Below are 13,781 nucleotides of genomic sequence, written 5' to 3' on the forward strand. Positions count from 1 at the left end.
ATGAGAGAGAGAGGAAGGAGGATAAAGACTAGCAGAATGAGAGAGAGAGGAAGGAGGGTAAAGACTAGCAGAATGAGAGAGAGAGAGGAAGGAGGATAAAGACTAGCAGAATGAGAGAGAGAGGAAGGAGGGTAAAGACTACCAGAATGAGAGAGAGAGAGAGAGAGGAAGGAGGATAAAGACTAGCAGAATGAGAGAGAGGAAGGAGGATAAAGACTAGCAGAATGAGAGAGAGGAAGGAGGATAAAGACTAGCAGAATGAGAGAGAGAGGAAGGAGGATAAAGACTAGCAGAATGAGAGAGATGAAGGAGGATAAATACTAGCAGAATGAGAGAGAGAGGAAGGAGGATAAAGACTAGCAGAATGAGAGAGAGAGGAAGGAGGATAAAGACGAGCAGAATGAGAGAGAGGAAGGAATGTAATGACAAGAGGAATGATAGAGAGAGGAGGGTAATGACTAGTGGAATGATAGAGAGAGGAGGGTAATGACTAGTGGAATGATAGAGAGAGGAAGGTAATGACTAGGGGAATGATAGAGAGAGGAGGGTAATGACTAGAGGAATGATAGAGAGAGGAAGGTAATGACTAGAGGAATGATAGAGAGAGGAGGGTAATGACTAGACGAATGATAGAGAGAGGAAGGTAATGACAAGTGGAATGATAGAGAGAGGAAGGTAATGACAAGTGGAATGATAGAGAGAGGAAGGTAATGACAAGTGGAATGATAGAGAGAGAGGAGGGTAATGACTAGAGGAATGATAGAGAGAGGAAGGTAATGACTAGTGTAATGATAGAGAGAGGAAGGTAATGACTAGACGAGTGATAGAGAGAGGAGGGTAATGACAAGTGGAATGATAGAGAGAGGAGGGTAATGACTAGTGGAATGATAGAGAGAGAGGAAGGTAATGACTAGAGGAATGATAGAGAGAGGAGGGTAATGACAAGTGGAATGATAGAGAGAGAGGAAGGTAATGACTAGAGGAATGATAGAGAGAGGAGGGTAATGACAAGTGGAATGATAGAGAGAGGAGGGTAATGACTAGTGGAATGATAGAGAGAGAGGAAGGTAATGACTAGAGGAATGATAGAGAGAGGAGGGTAATGACAAGTGGAATGATAGAGAGAGAGGAAGGTAATGACTAGTGTAATGATAGAGAGAGAGGAGGGTAATGACTAGAGGAATGATAGAGAGAGGAAGGTAATGACTAGAGGAATGATAGAGAGAGCAAAGAAGAAGAAAAAAGAGAAAGTACAACAGACAGATATAAGCTGATAGCCAGTCCCTCCAGGAGACAGTTACCAGCTGAAAGCCAGTCCCTCCAGGAGACGGTTACCAGCTGAAAGCCAGTCCCTCCAGGAGACGGTTACCAGCTGAAAGCCAGTCCCTCCAGGAGACAGTTACCAGCTGAAAGCCAGTCCCTCCAGGAGACGGTTACCAGCTGAAAGCCAGTCCCTCCAGGAGACGGTTACCAGCAGAAAGCCAGTCCCTCCAGGAGACGGTTACCAGCTGAAAGCCAGTCCCTCCAGGAGACAGTTACCAGCTGAAAGCCAGTCCCTCCAGGAGACGGTTACCAGCTGAAAGCCAGTCCCTCCAGGAGACGGTTACCAGCTGAAAGCCAGTCCCTCCAGGAGACGGTTACCAGCTGAAAGCCAGTCCCTCCAGGAGACGGTTACCAGCTGAAAGCCAGTCCCTCCAGGAGACGGTTACCAGCTGAAAGCCAGTCCCTCCAGGAGACGGTTACCAGCTGAAAGCCAGTCCCTCCAGGAGACGGTTACCAGCTGAAAGCCAGTCCCTCCAGGAGACGGTTACCAGCTGAAAGCCAGTCCCTCCAGGAGACGGTTACCAGCTGAAAGCCAGTCCCTCCAGGAGACGGTTACCAGCTGAAAGCCAGTCCCTCCAGGAGACGGTTACCAGCTGAAAGCCAGTCCCTCCAGGAGACGGTTACCAGCTGAAAGCCAGTCCCTCCAGGAGACAGTTATCAGCTGAAAGCCAGTCCCTCCAGGAGACAGTTATCAGCTGAAAGCCAGTCCCTCCCAAGGTGACAGTTATAAGCTGAAAGCCAGCCCCCCCCAGGAGACAGTTATCAGCTGAAAGCCAGTCCCTCCCAAGGTGACAGTTATAAGCTGAAAGCCAGCCCCCCCCCCAGGAGACAGTTATCATCTGAAAGCCAGTCCCTCCAGGAGACAGTTATCAGCTCAAAGCCCCCCAGACCCCCCACCCCAGGAGACAGTTATCAGCTGAAAGCCAGTCCCCCCCAGGAGACAGTTACCATCTCAGAAAGCCAGCCCCCCCCAGGAGACAGTTACCATCTGAAAGCCAGCCCCCCCAGGAGACAGTTACCATCTGAAAGCCAGTCCCTCCCAAGGAGACAGTTACCATCTGAAAACCAGTCCCTCCAACAGACAGTTATCAGCTGAAAGCCAGCCCCCCAGCAGACAGTTACCATCTGAAAGCCAGTCCCTCCAGTCCCCCAGGAGACAGTTACCATCTGAAAGCCAGCCCCCCCCAGGAGACAGTTACCATCTGAAAGCCAGTCCCTCTAGGATTCCATGATTGCAATTTTTTTATAGCAAAATCACAATTTCCCCCATTATATGTGAGTGCTTGCAAATTTGACCAATCACAGCACCACTCCACATAAAGCAGTTATATCACCACAATATTATTGCATACAACTAACCCATCACCACTGTACAAAAAGATGGCTCATAATTTCAACCAATCAACGCACATTCACCGCATAATTTTGACAGGCACTTTATCCGAGTGGACTGAGATACAGAAAGGGGGAGGAGTGGCCATATGTAAACATGTAAAATCTATTTTCATGGCGTCCCAATATTTAATTAAAAATGTGAACTTCTGTTCATTTCTGATCATAGACTACAGCTCAGTGTTCAACACTATAGTGCCCTCCAAGCTAAGGTCACTGGGACTGAATACCTTCCTCTGCAACTGGATCCTGGACTTCCTGGCGGGCTGCTTCCAGGTGGTGAGGGTAGGCAACAACACATCCGTCACGCTGACCCTCAACACGGGGGTCCCTCAGGTGTGCGTGCTTAGTCCTCTCCTGTACTCTCTGTTAGCATTTACATGACGCACATCACGAACAGAAGCACACAGGCTCGCATTTACACACAGCAATAAAACTGACCTACAGTACCAGTCAGCAGTGCGGACACAGTCTCAACGTCAACAGTTAAGAGGCAACTCCAGGATGCTGGCCTTCTAGGCAGAGTTGCAACTTGCTGTTTATTATCTATGCCCTTATCTAGTCCCTTTACCTCTAACTGAATGTACACATGTCCTCGGGTAACCTGTACCCCGGCACATTGACTCAGTACCGGTACCCCCTGTATATAGCCACATTATTTTAATTTAATTTAGTTACTTTTTGTTTAAAAAATTTACTTTATTTAGTGAATATTTTCTTAACTCTATTTCTTGAACTGCATTGTTAGTTAAGGGCTTGTAAGTCAGCATTTCATGGTAAGGTCTACACCTGTTGTATTAGGCATATGTGACAAATACAATTTGATTTGATATTGATAGTAATTTTTGTCCATATTGAGATGCCGTAGCCAGTATACACTTCCTCAAAATAGGCAGAATTAGAACTGAAGAAATCAGTCATTAATTTTGACGCTTTTGTTGAGGACATCTTAGTAGCGCAATTTTACATCTAACTAAGATGTTTGGTGTAGTATTTGTCAAGTGACAAAAAGTGCATGAAAACAATTTGTCTCTTGTTGAATGACAACAAACACTCCATTGAAGAATCCCTACTGATGACCAATCACCAACGAAGGGCTGTAAGACTTTGGGCTATTGACTTCCTGCTTGCCTTGCGAGAAAACGTTATATGTGCACAAAGTGCCGGGGAAAACAAATTCTGCACGTACTGTCCTGAACTGTTTCGAATTGGAAGCATGCGGATGTCTTAACCATTCAATGTCTTGAATCAAAATGCATTGTGGGATCAGATCTGCATCCACACCGGTGATGCCGGTGGTGAGATTGACATGCTATGATCAAATACAGAACGTCCTTTAAACCCCAGTGTTATCAGGCTGAAGCACTCACCAGCCGTAATTCGATAGGGCCCTATCTAAATTCCATTTTCTATATTTATTTTTTTCAGGTTTCGTTTTTTTCCCTTGTTTTTTGCATTTGTTTTCTCTCAAAATCACACTTTTTTATTAGAAAAACAACAATGGATGTTTCAATTCCACAACAATGGATGTTTCAATTCCACAACAATGGATGTTTCAATTCCACAACAATGGATGTTTCAATTCCACAACAATGGATGTTTCAATTCCACAAAATGGATGTTTCAATTCCACAACAATGGATGTTTCAATTACACAACAATGCCTAAAATCAGATCAGGAGACCACTTTTGAGGTCTTGGAAAAATATAATACATTTTAATTTTTCGGTGTAGCTACCCTTTAATTAAATTGTTGCATCAGCAAGAGACTTGATTGTTTAGCTGCGTTTCTGTAGCACGTAATTGCAGAGCTCAATCGATGCTAATAATAAGGACATCATTCTGCCAGGTACTGGGGTACGGAGGTGAGGGGAGGGAGGACAGGGGGTACGGAGGTGAGGGGGAGGGGGAGGGAGGACAGGGGGTACGGAGGATGAGGGGGAGGGAGGGAGGGGAGGGAGGGGGGAGGACAGGGGAGATGAGGGGAGGGAGGAAGAGGGGGGTACGGAGGTGAGGGGGAGGGAGAACAGGGGGTACGGGGGTGAGGGGGAGGGAGGACGAGGGGGTACGGAGGTGAGGGGGAGGGAGGGGGAGGGGGTACGGAGGTGAGGGGAGGGAGGACAGGGGGTACGGAGGTGAGGGGGAGGGAGGACGAGGGGGTACGGAGGTGAGGGGGAGGGAGGACAGGGGGTACGGAGGTGAGGGGTAGGGGGAGGACGGAGGTGAGGGGAGGGGGTACGGAGGTGAGGGGGAGGGAGGACAGGGGGTACGGAGGTGAGGGGGAGGGAGGACAGGGGGTACGGGGTGAGGGGGGAGGGAGGGGGAGGGGGTACGGAGGTGAGGGGGAGGGAGGACGAGTGGGGGGAGGTGAGGGGGACGGAGGGGGGGGTACGGGGGGGGGAGGGGGGAGGGAGGGGAGGGGGGTACAGAGGTGAGGGGAGGGGAGGGAGGGTAGGGAGGACAGGGGGTACGGAGGTTAGCATTTCATTGAGAAGGTTTTTGGGGAAAGTCTTTTCATCATTATTAGCATCATCGTTAACGACGACACACAAAGTAGTGACAAACTCTCACACACAGACAAGGGGCATTCCTACGTTGCTTCTTCACAAAGTTGAAAGGAAATAATAATAATATATGCCATTTAGCAGACGCTTTTATCCAAAGCGACTTACAGTCATGTGTGCATACATTCTACGTATAGGTGGTCCCGGGAATCTAACCCACTACCCTGGCGTTACAAGCGCCATGCTCTACCAACTGAGCTACGAACCACTGACTCATTTTTACCGTGTCTTATAATAATCATGTCAGTCCATCTTTAAATAAATGCAATACATTTATTTGATTTCCTACTTAAGTTCAATACATTTTTCAATATTTTTTAATTACGTTTTAATGTGTTTATTCTGTGATTTTGTCCACATTCTCCGCATCGCTAATTTTATAGTGCCCTACTTCTAGCTGGGAGACTAGGACAGTTCCATGGAAGGAGACATAAAAACCCTGATACAATAATCAGGTCAGTTCACCTCAGGTGGCTATAGTCAGGACATGCCGTTCTGGGCTGAACAAATCAATAACAAGCAAAGAATAGAAGTCATTCTTCTCGCTCTCCCTTTCAGTCTGCCAACACAGATCAGAGTGAGATCTCTCTCTCCCTCTCTCTCTCTCTCTCTCTCTCTCTCTCTCTCTCTCTCTTCCCCTCTCTCTCTCTCTCTCTCTCTCTCTCTCTCTCTCTCTCTCTCTCTCTCTCTCTCTCTCTCTCTCTCTCTCTCTCTCTCTCTCTCTCTCTCTCCCCTCTCTCTCTCTCTCTCTCTCTCTCTCTCTCTCTCTCCCCGTCTCCCCCTCTCTCTCCATATCTCTCTTTTCCCTCTCCCTCTCTCTCTCTCTTTATCTCTCTCACTCTTGTTCTGTCACTGGGGGACACTGACCTCAGTCTCTATCCTCTCTGATCCCCAATATCTGTCTGCTTCCAGCCACCCACCCCATCAATCACAAAATCAGGGTGTGTGTGTGTGTGTGTGTGTGTGTGTGTGTGTGTGTGTGTGTGTGTGTGTGTGTGTGTGTGTGTGTGTGTGTGTGTGTGTGTGTGTGTGTGTGTGTGTGTGTTTACACCAGGGAGTGGGCAACCCTGGTCCTAGAGTGCCGCAGGGCACTTCATGTCTTTTGATTTAACCGACCTAGAAAACCAGGTGTGTTGAATTTTGTCAATCACTGAACTGCTCAATTAGCTAAGTAGCTCAGTGTGGTGTCTAGTTGGAACAAAAATCACTTTAGCACTTTGGCAACAGGGTTGACTACTCCTTGTGTTCACGTTTTACAATTAGTACCAGAAATCCTCACAAGAATAATAAAACCAACTAAAATTCAGAGAAGGGAGGACATTATGCCAGTCCTCAATTGTAGAAATACTACTTTAGGTTTAAGGGTTGGGTTTAGGGTTCGGATTAGAAATTGGTTTATGGGTTAGGATTAGAAATTGGGTTATGGGTTAAGGTTAGGGTTAGAAATGAGTGTTAGGGTTAGGGGTTAAGGTTAGGGTTAGAATTAGAAATTGGGTTATGGGTTAAGGTTAGGGTTAGAAATGAGTGTTAGGGTTAGGGGCTAAGGTTAGGGTTAGAATTAAAAGGTTTTTGAAATGAGTGTTAGGGTTAGGGGTTACGGTTAGGGTTAGAAATGAGTGTTAGGGTTAGGGGTTAAGGTTAGGGTAAGGCTAAGGGGTTAGGGAAAATAGGATTTTGAATTGTTGGTTCCCAAAAAGTCCTCACAACTATACAGAGGTGTGTGTGTGTGTGTGTGTGTGTGTGTGTGTGTGTGTGTGTGTGTGTGTGTGTGTGTGTGTGTGTGTGTGTGTGTGTGTGTGTGTGTGTGTGTGTGTGTGTGTGTGTGTGTGTGTGTGTGTCCCTGTCTGTTCCTGATCATGTGATTGACAGCCTCCACATCGTCAGTGGATACAGAAGCATCAGATTGTCCGTGTGCATATTAAACTACAGGTAATTACAGCACTTATACCACGGTACCAGAGCATGGCGCACACACACACACACACACACACACACACACACACACACACACACACACACACACACACACACACACACACACACACACACACACACACACACACACAGAGGTTGCCAGTCAATAATACACTATTAGTCAAATAGGCAGCTCAATGTAAAGGGAGCTTTCTGTGGTTGTACACAGACAGATGTTTGGTTTGAAACGTCAATAGACTGACAGTTACAATCAGTCAGTACAATGATCAAATCAGTCAGTCAGTACCACAATCAAATCAGTCAGTCAGTCAGTCAGTACAATGATCAAACCAGTCAGTCAGTACCACAATTAAATCAGTCAGTACCATGATTAAACCAGTCAGTCAGTCAGTACAATGATCAAACCAGTCAGTACCACAATCAAATCAGTCAGTCAGTACCACGATTAAACCAGTCAGTCAGTACCACGATTAAACCAGTCAGTCAGTTAGTACCACAATCAAACCAGTCAGTCAGTACCACGATTAAACCAGTCAGTCAGTACCACGATTAAACCAGTCAGTCAGTACAACGATCAAATCAGTCAGTCAGTACAATGATCAAACCAATCAGTCAGTACAATGATTAAACCAGTCAGTCAGTACCACGATTAAACCAGTCAGTCAGTACCACGATCAAACCAGTCAGTCAGTCAGTACAATGATCAAACCAGTCAGTCAGTAACACAATCAAACCAGTCGGTACCACGATTAAACCAGTCAGTCAGTACCATGATTAAACCAGTCAGTCAGTCAGTACCATGATTAAACCAGTCAGTCAGTCAGTACCATGATTAAAACAGTCAGTCAGTCAGTACCACGATTAAACCAGTCAGTCAGTACCACGATTAAACCAGTCAGTCAGTACCACAATCAAACCAGTCAGTCAGTACCACGATTAAACCAGTCAGTCAGTCACTACCCTGATCAAACCAGTCAGTCAGTACCACGATCAAACCTCAGTATGAGAGTATGAGCCCAGGCTGACAATCAATCATCCGACAGTCAATAGTGGATTAGGGATGAAGGCCGAATGGAGCCGGACTGTGTGGTTGTGTGGTTATGCACACGTAAAGGAAGCTACTGACTGTCACCGAGTCCCAGTGTCACATCCACAACCTGACACTGACACATCTATGGCCTAACATAAACACTCATAGCTCAGTGGGACAGTACACCACATCACGACTACAGTAGAATACAGTAGAATACAGGAGAATACATTAGAATACAGTAGAATACAGTAGAATACAGTAGAATACAGGAGAATACATTAGAACACAGTAGAATACAGTAGAATACAGTAGACTAAAGTAGACTACAGTAGAATACAGTAGAATACATTAGAATACAGTAGAATACAGTAGACTAAAGTAGACTACAGTAGAATACAGGAGAATACACTAGAATACAGTAGAATACACTAGAATACAGTAGACTAAAGTAGACAACAGTAGAATACAGCAAAATACAGTAAAATACAGTAGACTACAGGACAATACAGTATACTACAGTAGAATATAGTAAAATACAGTAGACTACAGGAAAATACAGTAGAATACAATAGAATACAATAGACTAAAGTAGACCACAGTAGAATACAGCAAAATACATAAAAATGTGTCTCCTGACCCCTCCTGTCTCAGCCTCCAGTATTTATGCTGCAGTAGTTTATCTGTCGGGGGGCTAGGGTCAGTTTGTTATATCTGGAGTACTTCTCCTGTCCTATTCGGTGTCCTGTGTGAATTTAAGTGTGCTCTCTCTAATTCTCTCTTTCTCTCTTTCTTTCTCTCTCTCGGAGGACCTGAGCCCTAGGACCATGCCTCAGGACTACCTGACATGATGACTCTTTGCTGTCCCCAGTCCCACCTGGCCGTGCTGCTGCTCCAGTTTCAACTGTTCTGCCTTATTATTATTCGACCATGCTGGTAATTTATGAACATTTTAACATCTTGGCCATGTTCTGTTATAATCTCCACCCGGCACAGCCAGAAGAGGACTGGCCACCCCACATAGCCTGGTTCCTCTCTAGGTTTATAATCTCCACCCGGCACAGCCAGAAGAGGACTGGCCACCCCACATAGCCTGGTTCCTCTCTAGGTTTCTTCCTAGGTTTTGGCCTTTCTAGGGAGTTTTTCCTAGCCACCGTGCTTCTACACCTGCATTGCTTGCTGTTTGGGGTTTTAGGCTGGGTTTCTGTACAGCACTTTGAGATATCAGCTGAAGTACGAAGGGCTATATAAATACATTTGATTTGATTTGATTTGATTTAAAGTCAACAGTAACATACAGTAGACTACAGTAACATACAGTAGACTAGACTAGACTACAGTAGAATACAGTAGACTACAGTAACATACAGTAGACTACAGTAGACTACAGTAACATACAGTAAAATAGAGTAGACTACAGTAGACTACAGTAACATACAGTAAAATAGAGTAGACTACAGTAACATACAGTAGACTACAGTAGAATACAGTAGACTGCAGTAAATTACAGTAGACTACAGTAACATACAGTAGACTACAGTAGAATACAGTAGACTGCAGTAGAATACAGTAGACTACAGTAACATAGAGTAGACTACAGTAGACTACAGTAACATACAGTAGACTACAGTAGACTACAGTAGAATACAGTAGACTACAGTAGAATACAATAAAATAGAGTAGACTACAGTAACATACAGTAGACTACAGTAGAATACAGTAGACTACAGTAGACTACAGTAGAATACAGTAGACTACAGTAGAATACAGTAAAGTCAGCAGTAGGCAGACAGAACATAAATCAATCCAGTGAAAGCTAAGAAGAGAGAAACAGAGGTGAGGTACTGTAGAGACTAAGAGCAGTGCGGTGGCAGCAATATTTCCACATCTCCCTGTGGATTTCTCTTGAGGACATTCTGTCTGTATGAGGTTTAAATAGAGTCCCTCGGCTCAGCTGGCTGCGGTAAGGACGGGAGAGGACATGTGTTTCTTTTGTCTTCACTATTTCTGCTATTTGCAAGTTAGCTTGTCAAAACGGTCTGTGCATGCACGGCATAATCTGTAAGTCAACAGGTGATCATGCAGACGGAGAGAGATAGCAAAACAGACACCAACTTACCTAACAAAGATATCTCCCGAGATAAATCGATAACAATCAAGAGGAACCGAAGAGGGAAATACAACCTTTTGAACAAAGTTTCAAATCAACTGAATCCTCTAGAAAGAGCCTGGCAAGGGGTGATCCACGAGAGGAGCAGAGTCCAAGTATCAACAGGAGAGCTCCAAGTCCAAGCATCAACAGGAGAGCTCCAAGTCCAAGCATCAACAGGAGAGCTCCAAGTCCAAGCATCAACAGGAGAGCTCCAAGTCCACGCATCAAAAGGAGAGCTCCAAGTCCAAGCATCAACAGGAGAGCTCCAAGTCCAAGCATCAACAGGAGAGCTCCAAGTCCAAGCATCAACAGGAGAGCTCCAAGTCCAAGTATCAACAGGAGAGCTCCAAGTCCAAGCATCAACAGGAGAGCTTCAACAACCACACCACTTTTTTTTGTGGTTGAAAAGGCTAAAGGAATGTTAAAAGTGAGGGCATGACTGTCATGTCCCCCCACGGGTGTTCGATGGGAAATCCCATAAGCCCTAGCAGCGAGGTAAGCACTGACATCTGTACTGGTCCAAAGCAGAAAGAGAAAGGAAAAACTGTCTATACTCTCTATCTCCCTTGATATTTTCTCTCTCTCTCTCTCTTGATATTCTCTCTCTCTCTCTCTCTCTCTCTCTCTCTCTCTCTCTCTCTCTCTCTCTCTCTCTCTCTCTCTCTCTCTCTCTCTCTCTCTCTTTTCCTTTCTAACACACACAGTACAGTTGAATCTGTCTCTTTCAGTCTGTCACTTTGATTCTATCACTCTCTTTCTTTCTCAATCCTCCTCTCTTTCACACTCTGACACGTGCCACACTCGCTCAGACAAGCTCTCTCCTCGTCTTTCTTAATCAATCTATAGTCCCTTCATCCTGTTTTGTCTTTCTCACCCTCTATTTTTCTCCTCTTCTCTCCTCTCACTCCAGTCGGAGTGAATGCAGCTTGTTGCTCAGAGAAAACAGCTGCTCTACGTCTTCTGCACTCCCTCACTCTACCAATATCTTTATTTCCTTTTTTCTTGCGCTTGCTCTCTCTCCTTTCATGCTCTCTCTCTCTTTTCCTGCTCTCTCTCCTTTCATGCTCTCTCTCTCTTTTCCTGCTCTCTCTCTCTTTTCCTGCTCTCTCTCTCTTTTCCTGCTCTCTCTCCTTTCCTGCTCTCTCTCCTTTCATGCTCTCTCTCTCTTTTCCTGCTCTCTCTCATTTGTCCTGCTCTCTCTCTCTCTTTTCCTGCTCTCTCTCCTTTCTCTCTCTTTTTGTGCTCTCTCTTCTTTCATGCTCTCTCTTCTTTCATGCTCTCTCTTCTTTCATGCTCTCTCTCCTTTCATGCTCTCTCTCTCTTTTCCTGCTCTCTCTCCTTTCATGCTCTCTCTCTCCTTTCATGCTCTCTCTCCTTTCATGCTCTCTCTCCTTTCATGCTCTCTATCTCCTTTCATGCTCTCTCTCTCCTTTCCTGCTCTCTCCTTTCATGCTCTCTCTCTCCTTTCCTGCTCTCTCTCCTTTCATGCTCTCTATCTCCTTTCATGCTCTCTCTCCTTTCATTCTCTCTCTCTCCTTTCATGCTCTCTCTCTCCTTTCACGCTCTCTCTCTCTTTTCCTGCTCTCTCTCCTTTCATGCTCTCTCTCTCCTTTCATGCTCTCTCTCTCCTTTCATGCTCTCTCTCTCCTTTCATGCTCTCTCTCTCCTTTCATGCTCACTCTCTCCTTTCATGCTCTCTCTCTCTTTTCGTACTTTCTCTCTTGCACAATTTCACTCTCTCACACGGAGACAGGCAAGCACCAACACTCACACGTCTCTCTCTCTCTCTCCATATTTACATATTCTTAAGTAAGAATGCTTTTCAGACTATCTAACCCTATCACAATTCTATTGTGTTTTGTGTTTTTTAAAATTGCAATGATCTGCTCCTGTCTAGCAGATGTATCAGAAATACAGTACCAGTCAAAAGACTAGACACATCTACTCATTCCTGGGTTTTTCTTTGTTTTTCTTATTTTCTACGTTGTAGAAGAATAGTGAAGACATTAAAACTATGAAATGAACATATATGGAATCCAGGCTGTATCACATGCGGCTGTGATTGGCCCAGCGTCGTTGGGGTTTGGCTGGTGCAGGACGTCATTGTAACTGAGAATTTGGGTTCTTAACTGACTTAGTTTAATCAAGTATACTTGTTTATGTAATAACCAAAAAAAGTGTTAAACTTAAACGATGAAATAACACATATGGAATGATGTAGTGACCAAAGAAGTGTTAAACTAATCAAAAATGTGTATTTGAGATTCTTCAAAGTAGCCACCCTTTGCTTTGATGAGAGCTTTGCACACTCTTGGCATTCTCTCAACCAGCTTCATGAGGTAGTCACCTAGAATGCATTTCAATTAACAGGTGTGCCTTGTTAAAAGTCAATTTTTGGAATTTCTTTCCTTCTAAATGCGTTTGAGCCAATCAGTTGAGTTGTGACAAGGTAGGGGTGGTATACAGAAGACAGCCGTATTGGGTAAAAGACCAAGTCCATATTGTGTCAAGAACAGCTAAAATAATCAAAGAGAAACGACAGTCCATCATTATTAAGACATGAAGGTCAGTCAATACAGTACATTTTAAAAACTTTCAACATTTCCTCAAATTCAGTCACAAAAAACATCAAGCGCTATTTTGTGGCAGTCCTCTCATGAGCAAATAAACCACTACTAAAGGACACCAATAAACCACTACTAAAGGACACCAATAAGAAGAGGAGACTTGCTGGGGCCAAGAAACACGAGCAATGGACATTAGACCGGTGGAAATCTGTCCTTTGGTCTGATGAGTCCAAATTTCAGATTTTTTTGCTCCTACCGTTGTGTCATTGTGAGTGTGGGTGAACGGATGATCTACGCATGTGTAGTTCCCACCGTGAAGCATGGAGGAGGAGGTGTGATGTTGTGGGGGTGTTTGCTGGTGATACTGTCTGTGATTTATTTAGAATTCAAGGCATACTTAACCAGCATGGCTACCACAGCATTCTGCAGTGATACACCATCCCATCTGCTGTGCGTTTTGTGAGACTATCATCTGTTTTTCAACAGGACAATGACCCAAAACACATCTCCAGGCTGTGTAAGGGCTATTTGATCAAGAAGGAGAGTGATGGAGTGCTGCATCAGATGGCTGGCCTCAACAATCACCTGGAATCAACCCAATTGAGATGATTTGGGATGAGTTGGACCGCAGAGTGAAGGAAAAGCAGCCAACAAGTGCTCAGCATATGTGGAAACTCCTTCAATACATTTTATTTCTTAATTTTTATTTCACCTTTATTTAACCAGGTAGGCCAGTTGAGAACAAGTTCTCATTTACAACTGTGACCTGGCCAAGATAAAGCAAAGCAGTGTGACACAAACAACAACACAGAGTTACA

General features: G+C 44.8%; 1 pseudogene; it reads right to left on the minus strand.

Annotated features, from left to right (window-relative positions):
* LOC124034686 overlaps positions 1-10,943 on the minus strand; it is a 127,640-nt pseudogene extending 116,697 nt beyond the window's left edge.
* Between the last annotated feature and the right edge of the window lie 2,838 nt (positions 10,944-13,781).

This window comes from Oncorhynchus gorbuscha, linkage group LG04 (assembly GCF_021184085.1).
Source record: "Oncorhynchus gorbuscha isolate QuinsamMale2020 ecotype Even-year linkage group LG04, OgorEven_v1.0, whole genome shotgun sequence".
Lineage (NCBI taxonomy): Eukaryota > Metazoa > Chordata > Actinopteri > Salmoniformes > Salmonidae > Oncorhynchus > Oncorhynchus gorbuscha.